The following is a 17,716-nucleotide window of genomic DNA, read 5'->3' as shown; positions in this document are numbered from 1 at the left end:
GTGAGTAATCATTACATTACTGGAGCTCAATCCAATCGGAGACCCTGCCTTTCTGTGACTAGGATAATATCCATCTCTTCCTCACATCACCACATGGGTGTCTTTTCTGCCTGGGTTATGGAATTGTCTTGGTGATACAGAAGACGATTAGTAATTTAAGAGATTTGTTTCTGCTGTTCAAGAAATATGTATATTTTGAGAATCCAAACTACATTAAAGTAGAGAAACTCAGATCTGGATCCTTGATTTTATTTGTTTGGAGATTTTCTAGTGTGCAAATGCCTTCTACCAATTCCTGGACCTTTCTGTAACCTTTGGCATTGTTGGTGACTCTCCTTTCCTTAATACTCTCTTCTGTCTAAGTTTTTAAGATACCATACTCTCCTAGATCTCTTCCTACTTGTGTGACCACTCCTTTGCATTCTCTTTTGCTGGATTTTCATCCAGGTCATCTCCTATCTGCCCTGGTCCCTTTCCTCTCTACAACATTTCACAAGAGAATCATGAATTCAATTGTCATCTCTGAGGTAATAATCCACAAATCTATTTATCTAGCCCTAAACTTTATCCAGTCTCTTATCTCAAACTGCCTACATTTTGAATATCTTGAATCGAATGTCTCAGAGACATCTTCAGCTCAACATGTACCAAACTGAACTCATTATCTTTCCCCTCAAACCCTACCCTCTTCCTAACTTTTCTATTTCTGTTGAGGATACTACCATCCTTCTAGGTGCCTAGACTCAAACCATAGGCTTCATTTTGGCTCTTCATTCTCAACCTATGGCTTATCCATATCCAGTTGGTTTCTGGGGTCTATTGATTTTGCTTTGATAACATGACTCATATACCACCTTCTCATTTTTGTTACTGCCACCACCCTGATGCAAGTTCTCATCACCTCATGCCTTGAGTATTGCAAAAGCCTGCTGGTTGATCTCCCTGTTTCTAGTCTCTCCCAACTCTCATCTATCTTTTACACAGTTGATAAAGTGATGTTCCTAAGGCATAGGCCTGACCATGCCACCCCACATTCAAAAATGAAAGATAGGAGAGAGGGAGAGAGGGAGAGAGGGAGAGAGGGAGAGAGAGGGAGAAAGAGAAAGAGAGAAAGAGAGAGAGAGAGAGAGAGAGAGAGCGCACTATTCTGGTTAATCTTTCTAAAGTATTGTCTTGCTCAAAAACTTTAGTTCTCCATCATCAAATGGATAAAATCCAAATTCATATCCATATCACAAAACCCGCCAGAGTGGACTCAGAGGGATTAAGTTATTTACCTGTGACCACACAGCCTTTATGTATCAGGGATAGGACATTAATCAAGATATTTCTGATTATTCTTCTTGCTGCCCATCTCTTTACCTTCTCACCAAAACTCTTGGTCTACCACAACCTTAGATACAACCCCTGAATTCGCAAGTTTCCTTTTGCCTTACCTTGCCTAGAAGCAGGCCCATACATGACATCCCAGCCATCTACACAACATGCCACTACATATATTCCAGCTCCCCTTTAAGCTCCCAGCCTGATTATTATTAACCCTCTTACATCACCCTCACCTAACCTACAGTGTGATTTCAGAATATGCATCCAAAGCAGAGTGTGGGACTTCTACTTTTTATCTTCACCCCATTAGCTCCTTCAAAGCAGGGGCTGTCATACTTCTATTTGTATCCTCGGCTACACAGGAAGTGCTGGAGAGTCCTACCCTTAATCCTACCATCTCCAGGAAGCCTTCACTGACTATAGTATCAATAAATGATAATAATAATAACAACATTTGTGTAGAACTTATGTTCCAGGCACTGTGGTGAGGGCTTTATGATTATTAATTCATTTGACCCTAACAACAGCCCTGGGAGTCAGGTGCTCTTATTATCCCCATTTTACAGATGAGGAAAGTGAGGACAATTGGGTTTGACAGATTTGCCCAGGGTCACACAGTGAGTAAGTATCTAAGGCTGGGTTTGAATTCAAGTCTTCCTGATTCCAGGCTCAGTGGTCTATCCACTGCAAAACCTAGCTACCTTACTGAACTCCTACAGCTCACTCACTATCTCTAGCACTGAATCATAGAGGCGAGAACAGATCTCAGAGCCCAAACAGTAGATGACAATTCATACCCTGAAGGAATCTCCGCCATAAAGCATTGAAGTGTTCATCTGGCTTCTGCATGAAGATCCTCAATGAGCAGGAAGCCACCACCTCCCAAGGCACTTTTAAAAAGCTCTCATTAAGATTCTTTTTTTTTTTCCTGATATGAAGCCACCCCTTGCTCCTGCTTCTGCCCTCTGGAGCCAAACAGAACAAGTCAAATCCCTCCCTCACATGACAGCCCTTCAAATACTATCCCATTCTCTCTGACTCTTCTCTAGGATGAACATCCCCAGTTCCTCCAACTGCCCCTCTTATGATTGGCACTCATGGCTCCTCTAGGGTGTGCTGGAGGTAGCTCCAGTGATTTGGGACAATCAATTGTTATATATTCAAAGTGAGCATTTGTACCTAAAAAGTTAGCAATCCCTACAAACCAGGGTATGGTTTCTGGTTTTGCTGATTGTCTAGATTATAGAAAGTGAGGTAGAAAATATTAATAATGCAAATTCAACATAAAAGTGTGTCATGTAAATATTCCCCCCCAGAAAGCTGGTTGTTAAATATTTACCAGCACACCACCGCCATCATCCCAGTTGTCTTCCTCTGCATATTCTTCAACTTCTCAATAGCCTTTTTAAACTGTTGTGTCAAGAATGAAACACAGCGCTCTCATGGGTCTGATGAGGGCTGAGTTCAGAGGGACTATCACTCCCATTATTCCTGTACCTCTCTTAATGTAGATATAGATTTTATTTTTTTTGGTTATCACATTCTCCTGTGATGTGGACCTTTCAGTCAACCCCCAGCATCTTTATCAGACAAATTGTGTCTGACCATCCCCCTTCTATACCTTGAACTTGAGAAGAAGTTTGTTGCCGCTGCTGTTGTTGTTTTAGGCCAGGTATAAGGCCTAACGTCTATCCCTACTGAATTTTCATCTTATTAAATTTGGGCTAGATTTCGTTGGATCTGAACTCTCTTATTCAGTGTATCATCTGTCCTTCCAGCCTTGTGTCATCTGTAAATTTGGTAAGAATGCTATGAATGAGATACATGTATCTATCTATCATCTATCTATCTATCTATGTATTATACACACATACCCTACGACAAAAATTTGTTGAATTAGTTAAGCATTGATTCTGACTTCTTAAACACTAAAATGTAGTCTGTTTTTAGTTGCCCTTTTAACTATATTCCTATGGTTTCTAGATTAGATTACTTTAAAAGGGCACTCCTAGAGGATTTCTCATTTTATAAATTGCAGTAGCATAAACAAAATATTTCTTATCTCATAGGTGCAACTGCCGACAGTACTGCTTATATATTTGACTGCAAGGTCCTGTTCAAGCTCTTATCATGGGATTTTCTTTCTAAAGCCTTAAACAACATGGGATCATCCAGCCTGGGCTTTAGCCAGTGAGTTGCTCCAATCAGCGAGATCGGAACTCTAATCTACTCCCACTCTGTGGCCAGAGGTGTTCACTGGCCCCATATCTGTGAAGGCCCAGGCTCAACTGTGTACTCCAGCTGGAATAAAGAACCCATAACCCCTCCTTTCATATGGATCTAAATTCAGCCTCTCAAACTGGGAGCCAGCTTTCTAGTTCTGGGATTTTGTTCATTTAAATTTTGTTATTTGCTCTCCTGATTAAGGTCTATCAAAGGTGAGTGCATGGTGTAGAAGGGGGAAGAGGAGAGGGGAGGAGAGAAAAGAGAGGAAAAGAGGAGCAGGGATGGGGAGGAGAATAAAGGAAGAAGACAAAAAAAAGGGAATGTGGGAGAGGGAAGAAGAGAGAGAAGAGAAAAAGGAGGAGGAGGAGGGGAAGAACAAGAAGTAAAAGAGGAAAGAGAATTAAAGTTGGAGTTAGTTATTCTTCCTTTTCCACAAAAGTTTTCAAATAAATGAGAAGCAGGAAGCTAAAGGAAACAAAATGCAAACAGTGAGTATAATGTTGAGACTTCTCACTTTAGAGGATCTGGGTTCAAGTTCTGGTTCTTTGCGCCCTCTGGGACCATGAACAGATGACTTTCCTAAGCCTCAGTTTCTTTACCTCCAAAACAAGGAGGTTGGACAAGATTCCCTCTATGACCAGTTCTATGATACTACTAGAATCTGGTGACCAAAGAGGCTACTTTGGAAGACCAAAGACAGCTCCAGTGTATTCTGCCAACATCAACAATCCGGAGGAAATGACTTGGTTCCAAATTACAGGAAGAGAACAACCAAATAGTCATTAATTCATAAACAGGACCAGCTATCCAGAGAAACAATGCAGATCAGCTGCAAGAACAAGCCTCACTGCAGGGAAGCCTGTTTGAAATAAAATAAGTAGCACTAATTTCTGACTACCAATTATTTTCCAGTAATAAAAAATGACTCTTTAGCCACCGAGCCTCAATTCTCTAGAATTGGACAAGGGAAAAAATAAAAGGCATCAGGACATTCCATTATCTTCCTTAATGACAGAGGAGAGTAAAGTAAGTGCTGTTTGGGAAAACTAACCAGACATTCCTTTGTCTGCTTGCAATTCTCCTCCTCCTTAAGAATAGTCAGTTCCTCCTCTCTAAACCTCAGTCTCCTAGATTGTAAAATAAAGGGATTAGACTAGACGACATATGAGGTTCTTTCTGGTTCTTGTATTTCATGGTTCTATAAGGTAATACACACACAAACAAAATAAATAAATGTGTGTATATGATATATGTATACATAAATACATACACATATATATATGTATATATACCCACATACATCAGGATTAAATGGCTAGTAAGTATCTAAAGATAGACAAATATATCAGAGTCATACAGCTAGTAAGTATGTAAGTGTGTGTATATAGATTACATGTATTTAACTATATATGTATGTGTATGTATACACACATCTGTGTGTGCACAGACAGATAAATAAATATATCTAAAACCTTTGTAACCCTGCTACATAGATACCTATTATGTTAGGTTGTGTAATCTTGATATATGCGTATATGAACTGTGTGACCCTGTGTGCATATATGTATGTATATGTATATATGTATATATGTATAGTATACATATGTATGTGTGTATACGCCCATATAACAAATGACATATATACACACATATATGCACAGGTATTCATTATATGTGTGTGTAAATACATTCAATCAGGATCACACAGCTATTGTCTATCCAACTAAGGCGCACACACACATAAACACATAGCTAGATATCACAGTGGAAGGAGTACCAGCCTCAGACATTAGCTGTGTAACCCTGGGTAAGTCACTTAACCTCAGTTTTCTAATCTCTAAAATGTGCCAAGAAAACCCCAAATGGAGTCACAAAGAGTCAGACACAACAGAAACTACAGAACAACAACAACTTTTCATAAAGGCAATCCCAACACCACCCCCCCCCCCCAAACCCCACCTATCGTTGAAGGCCCAACACAAGTCCTACCCCCTACATGAAGCCTTCTACTCTTGCATGAGGTAGCACGGTGTAGAGTGTTGGACTTGGAGTAAGGAAGACTTGGGTTTGGATCCGACTTCAGACACTTATTAATTGAATGACCTTTGCAAAGTTACGTCAGCTCCCTCCATTTCGATTCTCTCATCTGTATAATGGAGGAGTTGAGCACTCTGACCTCAGAGGACCATCAAGGATCCTGAGCCTAACTCAACCCATAGTGACTCTTCTGAGTCCCTACGCATAAACACTCCTGCTTTGACCATTCCTTTGGCCGGCAATGTTTTCCACTGTTAGCTCACTTATCAGGCATTTATATTTTATCTCTCCATCTCTCCATCAAATCTATAAACCCTCTGAGGGGAAGGGTTGCCTCTGTCTTATATTCCTTTGTGTCCCTTATAAGGCTCAACCCAGGGCCATGCACATAGGTAGATAGATAATGAATGCATTAAAACCAAAGGGAAAAATCAAAAGAGATTTGAAAGAAAAAAAGTTTCTATGTAGAGTCTGTTAGAAAAAATGCTACATTACTATGAGTAGGATCATATCCATAGTCACCTATATTCCTAAGCATATTTTACTACTCATTGCCCCCCTTTTGTTTCCTTCAGCAAATGAAATAATATCAAGAATGTTAATAATTGTACCATTTCTACAGCACTCCAAGGATTGCAAAGCACTGGACATACGTTATCTCATTTTCGGCTCACAACACCCCTGTGGGACAGGTGCTGTTATTATCTTAATTTTATAGATCAGGAAACTGAGGCTGAGAGAGGTTAAGTGACTTGTCTATGGTCACACAGCTATTAAGTATCTAAGGAGGAGCTTGAACTCAGATCTTCCTGAGGACAAAGGCAGCTCTCCTACACACTGTGCCACCTAACTTTGCCAGATAATATGTATAATGCATTTTGCAAACTTTCAGATGCTATATAAATTCTATTATATTATTGTAATAAGCATTTTTGTCATCATTCCTTCCATCTCCTACACCAATGATAGCATTCCTTACTCAATAAGCACCCCTCCCTTGGCCCCCTATACGGAGGCACTATCTAACTCATGTCCAGGACCTGCTGCATCTTAAGAATTCAGCAGGTTAAAACCAGTTAATTATAAACTATTCAAGAAAAAGCATTGTATTTTCTCTTCCTATGGCCTTCTTCCATGGGACTTGTAGAGTGCTTTGGCAACGGTGGGATATGACTAGATAATCAAAGACTAGGGCAGGAAGAGGAATCAAGGGTCATTTTTGACATCTGCTCATTTTTCCCTACTTATATTCCTCTCTAGGATTTCCTTTAACTCTCTGGACTTTCTGCATCATCCTTACTACCTCTTTTCCTACTTTATTTTATGTTTCTGTTGTCTTTTCTCATTACTATGTAAACTCTTTGCAGACAGACTTTTTCTCAGAGCTTAGTATAATACCTGGCATACAGTAAGTACTCAGGAAAGGCTTCCTGACTTGACTTCATGGCTACAAATATTACCATTTCCTCTGCAGATGTAATATTTTCCCTGAACACGATATAAAAGACAATCCATGTAAATTCTACCTGCTTGGCCACAGGTAGCTTGAAAGACATTCTCATTAATTCATTGATTCTAATAGGTCTACCTCAAGTCCCACTCTGGCTGCACGACTTTCCTGAACACTCTGACTCACGGTGGTCACACCTTCCTCTGAAAGTTCAGAGTACTTGCCATATATTCTGCTTCTTTGGTACCCTCGCATGTTATCATTTGCAAATGACTCTTATGGTATCCCAAAATCACAAAGTTTCAGAGCTAAAAGGAACCTCATTTATCATCTGGTCCAACTTATACTTGAAAAATAATCTCTTCTGTAGCAAACTCTATGTGACTATTTGGTCTTTGCATGAAGACCTCCAATGAGGTAGAATACAGTGCTTTCCAAGGTAGCCCAATCCACTGTTGGTTAGTTCTGATTGTGACAGAAGTTCTTCCTGACATCAAGACCAAATTTATTTTTTTTGCAGCTTTCGCCCATTGTTCCTGAGATGGCCCTGGGCTGGGGAGTAGAGGGAGGGGGTGTCACCAGAAAACAAATTTCCCCCCTCTTTCATGTGCTAGTCCTTTAAATCCTTGAGGACAACAATCTCTTCTTAACCAGACTAAACCTCTCTGGTTTTTTGAGTTGCTCCTCATATGGCATGGATGTGGGGTCCTTCATTATTTTGGTTATTGTAGAGACTTTCAAGCTTATCAATGTCTCTTTTTATTTATTTTAATTTATGGAATAAAACAAGCATTTCCATAACAGAGTATAATAAAAAAAGATGACTGCACATGAAACAGCAAATCTATTGTGGACAATTTGCCATTCCTTTAAAATATATCAGAAAATTATATAAATTTCTTTTTTTTCTTCCCTCTTCTCTCCCCATCCCTGTCCTAGGGATGGCTACTATTACACATAAATAGGTTTATATGTGTAAAAAGTTATTTTATACAGATTTATTAGTTCTTTCTCTGGATACAGATAGCATCTTTCTTCTTATGTCCTTTCTAGTTAATTTGGGTATATTCTAAAATGAGACAGTCAGAAATGAACACAGTATTTCAAATATGGCCTGGGCAGGGCAGAGAACAAAAAGGATTCTTTATTCCTGAAATTGACATCTCTCTTAATGTAGCCCAAGACTGCATTAACTTTTCTGGCTGCTGTATCTCACCAATAGCTCACATCTAGCCTGCCATCCACTAGAACCCCCAGATCTTTTTTCAAATCAATAGCTACCCAACCATGCTTTTTTCTGTATCTTAAACTTGTGTTGTCAATGTGTTAACCCAGTTATAACTTTGTGTTTAACCCTATTAAATTTCATTTTAGTAAACTGAGATATTGCTACATTTATAACCATCTACTTCCTGTTATCCTTAAGTTTTAACATGCTAATGATTCATCTCTCTTACCAGACTACAAATTCTTTGAGTCAGGGATACTCATATTCTTTTTCATCCTTTGCAGCTTAGCTTATGACCTTATACATAGGACATACTAAGCAAATACTTAAGGCCTGATTGATTAATCTAATATTGACTCAGTGCTGTGGGAGGCTGGGAGTATCACCTTGTTCAACCCCATTTGTAGCCAGTTCAGAGGAATTGAGTCACATGTCCCCCTGGCAAGTCAATATGACAGAAGTTGTACCAGGAAAAGTCACTGACTTCTCCAGTCTGTGTCAACTTTAGCAGAGCCAGAACTACCACAAGCTACCTATCTGTCTATCCTAGACTTCTTGAGACATCAAATATAGCATCTTTCCTGAGTCATATCCCAGAGTACCGTGTGCCACAGCGGGGGGAGGGTGTTCACTTGGGGGAAAATAAAATCCAACTTTCAGAGAAAGAAAGGGCTCCATTAGTATTCCAAATGCACAGTGTTAGCTACTCCTTAATTAAATGATTTCAAAGGAGATCTTGGTATATAATTGCTATAATTTAGATGGAAACAATACTACACTAAATGTAATTAGAGCAGTAGGATCTGTAAAAATGTTTTCTTCTTCAAAAGAGAATGGGCTTTGGGTCACCTGACTCTCCCATGAAGTAGCAAAGTATGAGTTTGCATTGTGGAGGAAGTGGGGTGGGGAGGTGGGGATGGGGGAAAGGGGAATGGTGTGCTTTGTTTTGCCTTTTAAGCATCTTGAATATGGTTCTCTTGGATGATGTCATCTCTTCCTTTAAAGACAACAGCAATAAAGGGAATCTCTCTGTGGCTCCAAGGGTTGGCCACAGAGTCATGGAGGTCCTGCAAGTCTTGTTTTTCCCAGGTTCAAGTTCTAATAGGAGCTGGGCATGGTCTCCAAATTGTACCTTTACATGTCATCCCTCATGGATTTCTGCAGTCATGAGATCATAGATATAGAGCTGAAGGGGACCTTCTGAAGCCAATTAATCTACCTTATTCACTTAACGGATGAGAAAACTGAGGTCCAAGGAGTTTAAAGGATTTGCCCAAGGTAACACAGGTAATAAGTGTAGCAGGATCTGAACCTCTCTGACTCTAGTATATTTTCCAATACACTAGATATATTCATCAAATGATTGTCCTAGGAAATGGGAATTGAATTGTGCTTCCTACAGTATGGATGGACTACATGAAGCCATCTGTACACTCTCCCATCAGAACTACTCATGACTACGGTGAATAGATAGGTGTCATGTCAGCCATGTCAAATGGCAAAGTGCACACTCATGTGATATTCAAAAGAGTAACCTTCACCACAAATATCCTCCCCTAATTGAATAAGTTAAATGGCCACAGATTACAGTGTCACCTAGATAGGAGGGACTTCAGAGTCATTCTTGACTACTATCTTTGGTCAGTACTGCACTAAATGCATCCCATAAACATCAGATTGTTTTTCTAAGGCCTTATGGCAAGAAAATTCTACATTCTCACTCAATAATCCATTCTAGTATTTAACAATCTTTCTTGCCAGTAAAGTATTTAGTATATATCCAGCTCAAATTCTGAGCTTTATTTCCATCCCCTGGTTTCTCTCCCAATATCCAGATGGACCTTTCCCATTGCCTAATGGATACTTCCGCATGGATGTGGAGCCATACCAACACTTCAAACTCAACAGGTCCCAAGTCATCATCTTTCTTCCTAAACCTTCCTCCTCCCATGATTTAAATTCTATTCATAGTGCTAGTCAAGTGGAGGCCCAAATCTTACAGTCTTATACAACAGATAGAAACACCAAATATATGTATATATGTATATATATATATATATGCAAAATAATTTTAGGAGGATGATGAAGAGTGGGAATTGCCAGGGAAAACCTAGTTAGAAATCTTCTACTCTAACCTCAAGAACCTCAACTGCATAGTCCTGCCTAGTTGTATACCTAACCCTGAGGAAGTACTGTTAGTCATTCATGGATAATTAGGGAAGGAGAAGGGAATGAGCATTTACTAAATGTCTGCTATGTGTCAGATACTGTGCTAAGCACTTTACAAATAACTCATTTGATCCTTTTAACAACTCTGTGAAGTGAGTGCAATTAGTATCCCCATTTTATAGTTGGAGAAACTAAGGTGAACAGAGGTTCAAGTGACTTGCCCAGGGTCACACTGCTGGTAAGTATTTGAGGCTGGGTTTGGACTCAGGTCTTTCTGACTTCAGACTCAGGGCTGAATCTACTGTGACATCTCCTTTATCAACATGGGGGAGGGGGAAAGGAGTTTATGTCATCCCAAACCACGGATAATCCCCAACCATCGAAGTTTGGCTTTGGAATGCATTACTTTTTGTTATTATTAACATGGATTCACTTTCCTAAATGTTTGTTAATTGTTAATATATATATATATATCAAGAATCAAAAACCTAGTCAGTCACCAAGTATTAATTAATCACCTATGGTGTGCCAAGTCTTTTATCAATGAATCAAAAAGCACTTTTTAGGCACTTAGTATATGCCAGAAGTTGTGCAGAGCACTGGAAATATCGATGAAAAGTCAAAACAGCCCCTGACCTCAAGCAGTCCTTAGGGTCACATTATGATGAAAGACACAACAAATCAATAACTATGCCCGTTCAAAATATATGCTAAGTAGATGAGACAAAATCTCCACTGGGAACAGCTCTAGCCACTGGGAGAACTGGGAAAGGCCTCCAGAAGGAGGCAGAATTTGAGTTGAAGCAAAGAAACAAGTGGATATGGAGCAATTACTATGTGCCTGGCACTATGCTAAGCAAGTATTTATATCATAATTACTATGTGCCTGGTACTGTGCTATGCCCTTTTTATGAATATTATCTTATCTGATCCTCACAATAATGCTGGGAGGTAGGTGCTACTACATTCCATTTTATAGTGGAGCAAACTGAGGCAGATAGAGGTTAGGTGACTTGACCAGGAACATGCAGTTAGTTAAGTGTCTGAGGATGGATGTGAACTCAGGTCTTCCTGATCCCAGGTCTAGCACTCTATCCACATTCTGACCTATCACCTAGGAGATATTGGTCATTAGGGTGGGGCAGGAGGTGACAGAAATCATAATGGCTAACATTAGATAGTACAATAGATAGATCACAAATTATTTTATAAAACAATAGATAGACTACAAATGACTTTAAATACAGTATTTCAACTGATTCAGTGTGTAATTTTTTTTTTTTGAGGCAGTTGGTGACAGTGACACTGGGACTGGAGGAGTATAAAGGAAATAAGAGCTTATTCCCTTCCTACTCACCCCCTTCTCCCTTGGCTGACTGATCATCTTAATAACTAAAAGAGGTAACTAGTACAACTACTATTGCTTCCATTTTACAGATGATGAAACTGAGGCCAGTCTGGAAGGATGTAGAACAGAACATTGCAAGCCATGGCAGAAAGCAACAGGAAATGAAAACCAGAGGAAGCTCCAGTCAGGGATCATTTTCCAGGTTTCCCTTGTTGCCTTCCTAAGATCATCCCAATGCAAGCATTCAGGGCATGTCTAGTTATTCCATGAAATCCTGAGAAATGGGATCTGTGCTGTCACTTTCAAATTCCCACCTTCTATAAGTGGCCTCTTCCTGAACATCCCATTTCCACTCTTTATCTTCCCTTATTGCTAGTACCTTCCCTCTAAAACTATCTTCCATCTAACCTGTATATAGCTTATAAATATATATATATATAATATTATATATATATATATCCATCTATATACCATCCATCCATCTATCTATCTATCTATCTATCTATCTATCTATCTATCTATCTATCTATCTATCCATCCATCCATCCATCCATCCATCCATCCATCCATCCATGCATCCATCCATCCATCTAATCTATCTATCTATCTATCTATCTATCTATCTATCTATCTATCTATCTATCTATCTATCTATCTATCTATCTATCTATCTATCTATCTATCTATCCATCCATCCATCCACACATATATTTGCATGCTGTTTCTTCCAAGAATGTGAACCCCTTAAGGATGGAGGCTGTTGGCTGTTTTTTTGGTTTTGTTTTGTTTTGTTTTTTTTATCCTTCGTATCATTCCTGGCACTTGGTAAGAACTTAATAAATGCTTTTTAACTGATTGGCTGACTGACTTCTGAATGGAAGACAGCCTGGTGTCATAGAAAGAGTCCTGTGAGAGAGAACACCTGGTTTCTGTCTCAGATCTGCCATTAACTAGCTGTGTGACCTCAGGTGCTTTATCTATAAAATGAGAGAATTAGACCAGATAATCATTAAGGTGTCTTAAAACTGCAATTATCTGTGACTCTATGATCCTCGATCTATGTAGTATCCTGGAATTATCCACTTACTTATAGCTACCATAGCCCTTTTCTTCCCCATTCTTTACCCCCAACACATACAAAAAGAAGTCACATTTCTAAAGCACTTTACATTTCACAAAATTATTTTATCCACTGTAACTCTGTGAGGAAAGTAGTCATTCAAGTCGTATTAGGACTCTGGGCTTCAGTTTTCTACTATGCAAAATGGGAAGGTAGGCTAGGCTACATGGGCTTTGAGATCCTTTCTATTTCCAAATCTCTGATTTTATGATATTTTTTAGTGATGTAGCCACCTGGTTCAAGGAAGGCTAAGTGACTTTCTTTAGGCTGTCAGGTTAGCAAGCACCAGAAGAAGGATTTCAGCCCAGGTCTCCTGACTCCCAGGCCAGTGCCCCTTCAATTATACCAAGCTGACCTGGAGAGACAGATTGAGCTCATTTACACCGATGTAACAGACACAGCTTTACTCCAGCTAACTCCTTCTGCCAAAATGAGTGTCACTTTTACAGAATCCCCAAGGCAGATGGAAATCAGAGATATCCAGGACTGCACAGCTTAACACTGGGTTGCAAGTCATGATCATCACAACCTCTGTTTGTTAATGGGAAAGAATCACTGCAAGGTCCATGGAAGAAAAAGAAAAATTAGCATGGAGTACTTTCTTTTTACTTCCCAGGAGCATCTGGATAAGCAGGCCAGAAGAAGCGTGCCCACACTGGGTCACCACAGGCTAATTTTTCCCTATTGACACACCAGATTTAGTTTTCATTCTTCTAAGTAAACAGTTAAACCTGCTGATCATGCCAGTGAGTCACATGGCATTTTCTTTGCCACCTCCATCCAGAACACAGAATTAGCCATTGCTAGGAAACCACAAATCCCAGCCCAATCTTTTTACCCAGCCTTGACTTCTTTCGCTGGCTGGATGTCATTAATTTGAGAGCAAATTATTAGAAACCTAGAAAACAGTTCTGAAACGCCTACAGATTTATGATGAAGTCATTTCAGAAAAGGTCACTGGCAACCCTGCCATAATTAAATCTTTCATTAATTTTTAAAATACACAATAACTTACCAACGCAGCATAAATTGACCAGATGACCTTGTAAAGAATTATTTAGAGCATCATTCCATCATATCCTGCTCTCTAGTAATTCTCTCAGTTTAAATTTTACTTGTGGGGTTTTTCGCCCTCTCTTGGATTAGGCTCCAGAATGCTGTTTATTGATGAGGATTTAATACTCCCTGATTGAGGGGGAGGGAAATTGGATAGCACCAAGGATTATGATGGCAAGATAGCTAAGATTTTCTTTTTGTCTAAATTTCACATTCCTTTGCTCTACCTTCACCAATCACTGACATTCAGTCCAAACTTCAAGGCACAGATGCTATCTCCCAGAAGGGACCTCAAAGAGGTCTAGCCTCTTACATAAAACTTACTTGATACCTCTAGCAAAAAGTGATCTCATCTCATAGTACTAATGTTCCTATTTATATCAATGAATATGTCCTATACCTTTTACTAGACTATAAATCCCATGGAGAGTGACATATTTTATTCACCATGGTATTTCGCACAGCATCTAGCACATTGCATTGTATATGGTAAATTTGTAATAGGAAATTATTTGTTGAGTGCTCTTCTGTGTGCCCCCCTACCAAATACCTACCTTGTAGTCATTTTGTACATATTTTCTACAGATGTAGATATTGACATGTTGCCTTCCCCAAGTAAGCTACTTGAGGACAGACACTAACTCATCATCAATTTATCCCATAACTTAGCAAAGTGCCTAGTACATAGTAAGTGATCAATAAATTTTTGTTGATTGATAGAATGTTAGATTTGACATCCACTTTAAGATGGACCTATACTTGTCACTCAGATATAACTATAAAAGCAATTTCCATTGCAATCCAGGAGTCTCTGTCTTGTTCCTTGAGCTACTTAAACTCAGGCAGCATTCTGGGACCCGTAATTCAATATTATCGTCCTCTTTGGTTGGTGTAGGGGAAAAGCTATTACTGCCTATGAAGGCTCACAGCAAATTTGCATAATGAGGCCCCATGTGTATTTGTGACAAGTGTACTTGCTAACCTGCTCTAAGGAAAGGGACTTTAATGTGGAACAAGCTTGTACTCCTGAGGCTGAGGTGTGATAGTGCTTCCTTTGTAAAATGGTGAACTTTCAAGGGATGGAATTCTTCAGAAAGTAATAGATAGGTGGATGGACTGTATGTGTTCATCCTTCCTTGCTGAAGAAGACCATGCCATCAGAGAAATAATGACATGAGTTGCACTTGACTCTGTTTTGAGGGAGAGAGGGCTGTGCAGGTCACCAGCCTCACTTCTCCTCCAGAGCCATCTGAATCCAGTGACCAGATATTCATCAGGATGACTGGAGATGACCTAGGATGAGGCAATTGGGGTTAAGTGACTTGCCCAAGGTCACACTAGTGAGTGTGTATCTAGTGAGTATCAAGTGTCTGAGGTAAAATTTGAACTCAGGTCCTCCTGACTCCTGCACTGGTGCTCTATCCACTGTACCACCTAGCTGCCCCAATAGATAGATTGACAGATTGACAGATGGAGATAGATAGATAGATAGATAGAAGATAGACAGATAGATAGATAGATAGATAGATAGATAGATAGATAGATAGATAGATAGATGGATGGATGGACAGATAGATAGTTTCTGAGAGGACACATTGAGGACTGATATGATCTCAAAGAGCAGTTGGCATTTTGGCAACTACAAGTTGAAACAGTCTTCAGGAATTAAGGACATGTGCTGGCCCTGAAGACAACAGAGTATGCAGCAGTTCAGCCTGATTGTTTTCCCATTAGGGTGTAGATGGGATTAGTGTTAAAGGAGGTCAGTGGCTACAGGGGGAATTGGATTGAGAGAAAGTGAGACACTCAACCAGACTTTAATCGAAACAGGCAGGGGATGAGAAGTAAGGAATCCTGAAAAAAGGGTCAGCATTACTTATACTATATAGCGAGAAGGTGCATAATGACAGAGGTTAAAGGAGGAAACTAAAAAAGAAGAAAAAAAAAGGAAAAGATGGGGAAGGAAAAGAAGAAGAAAGAATCAGAGAGGAGAGAAAGGAAAAGGCAGAAAGGAGAAAATGACATTTGTACAAGTTTAAGGGAAATAGCTCTCTCTATACAAATACCTTAGATTCTCTCTCTTTCCCATTACCTCCAAAGCAAATAAAATATTTTAATAGGTTTGGAAGTTTTAAAAAAATTCACATCCTGTAATGGGATCAAAGAAAGTGCCTTGCTGTTCAGGGAAAGGCTGACTCAGAGCAATCAGTAGCTAGAGGGGAATGGGAAGATAGAGGAGGGGGAGGGGAGCACAATAGGGATTTAACAAGGTGGATGGTTAGAAGGTAAGGGTAGAACAAATGACCAATCGATAAGTATTAAGTGCCTACTATGGGCCAGGCACTGTGCCCACAAATACAATGAATGAAACAATTCCTACGCGCAAGAGCTTATCTCCTAAGGGAGGAAATAATAAGGATGTAGATAAGTATATAGACTAAAGATAAAGAGAACAGGAATAAATACAAAATAATACAGTAAAGGTAGTGTGAGAAGGAGGGAACTACCATCTGAAGGATGAGGAAAGGCTTCATGTAGAAGGTGTTGCATGAGGGAAGACAAAAAGGTGGTTCTAGGAGGCAGAGGTGCGAGTGAATTCTAGGCAAAGGCAGAGAGATGGGAGATGGAGATGTGTTAGCACGGGGAAAGGGAGTAAGCATTTATGTAGCGCTTACTATGGACCAGGCACTGTGATAAGGAAGCTCTTTGAGGTAGAAGCCAGTACTGTCCCTAATTTATAGCTGAGGAAATAGAAACAAGGAGAGGTTAAGTGATTTGCCCAGTCACACAGCTACTGTGTATGAGGCTAGATTTGAACTCCTTGACCGCCAGCTTGATCCACTGCCCTCCCAGCTGTTGGTACTGCTGCTTGTCCTTCATTCTTGAAGAGGACCAGGATATCAGGGAGGTGATGCCATGATGTGCAAGCAAACCGGATTTAATGCAGAGAGGCTGTGCAAAATCACCAGCCTCACTTTCTCCTCCAGAGCTATGCTCTACCAGCTAGCTGCCACAGAAAGGAACAGAGAAAAGGCCAATTTGGCAAAATCAAAGAATGTGAGAGGGGGGTAATGTACAATGAGCTGAAAAGGTAGGTTGGGGCTAGGTTGTGAAAAGATTTAAAAGCAAAATGGAGAAGTTTATATTGGATTTTAGATGCAATACGATAGAGAGTCACTGGAGTTTATTAAACAGCACTGTGACTTGGTCAGATCTGCCCTTACTTTAGCAGGAGCAAGGGAAAAGGTTTAAGACAAGGAGACCAATTAGGAGGCCACTGTAGTAATCTAAAGGAGAGGCAAGGAGGGCCTCAATTAAGGTGGCACCTTTGTCAGTAGAGAGAAGGGACTGGAGGCAAAGATGATGCAGAGATTGAAACAGCAAGATGTGGCAGCTGATCTGACCTGTGTAGTGAAGCAGAGTGAGGACTTATGAAAAAAGTCAACGTGATGGATCTGGGAAACTAGAAGATGGTGGCATCTTTGATCTGTCAAAGACAGAGAAGTTTGGAAGAAAGGTGGGTTTCGAAAGACCAGATAATGAATTCTCTTTTGGTCATGATGAATTTGAGATGCCCCTGGAAAATCCATTTTGAAATATCTAGTAGACAACTCATAATTTGGGATAGAAGCTCAGTAGAGAGAATGGGGCTGGACATAATGATTTGAGAGTCACCGGTATAGAGATTATAATTAATAATACTAATTAGAATTTATATAGCACTTTAAGATTTGCAAAACATTTTACAAATAATAT

At 39.7% G+C, this 17,716-nt stretch overlaps 1 protein-coding gene across 2 annotated transcripts in view; it reads right to left on the bottom strand.

The window, feature by feature from the left end:
* Positions 1 to 17,716, bottom strand: part of SORCS3 (sortilin related VPS10 domain containing receptor 3) — a 676,074-nt gene that overhangs the window by 54,990 nt on the left and 603,368 nt on the right. The window lies entirely within an intron of this gene.

The sequence above is a fragment of the Notamacropus eugenii genome, chromosome 1, assembly GCF_028372415.1.
Source record: "Notamacropus eugenii isolate mMacEug1 chromosome 1, mMacEug1.pri_v2, whole genome shotgun sequence".
In the NCBI taxonomy this organism is placed as follows: Eukaryota; Metazoa; Chordata; class Mammalia; order Diprotodontia; family Macropodidae; genus Notamacropus; species Notamacropus eugenii.
The sequence above is the reverse complement of the archived record's forward strand: the minus strand, read 5'-3'. Positions and strand labels throughout refer to the sequence as shown.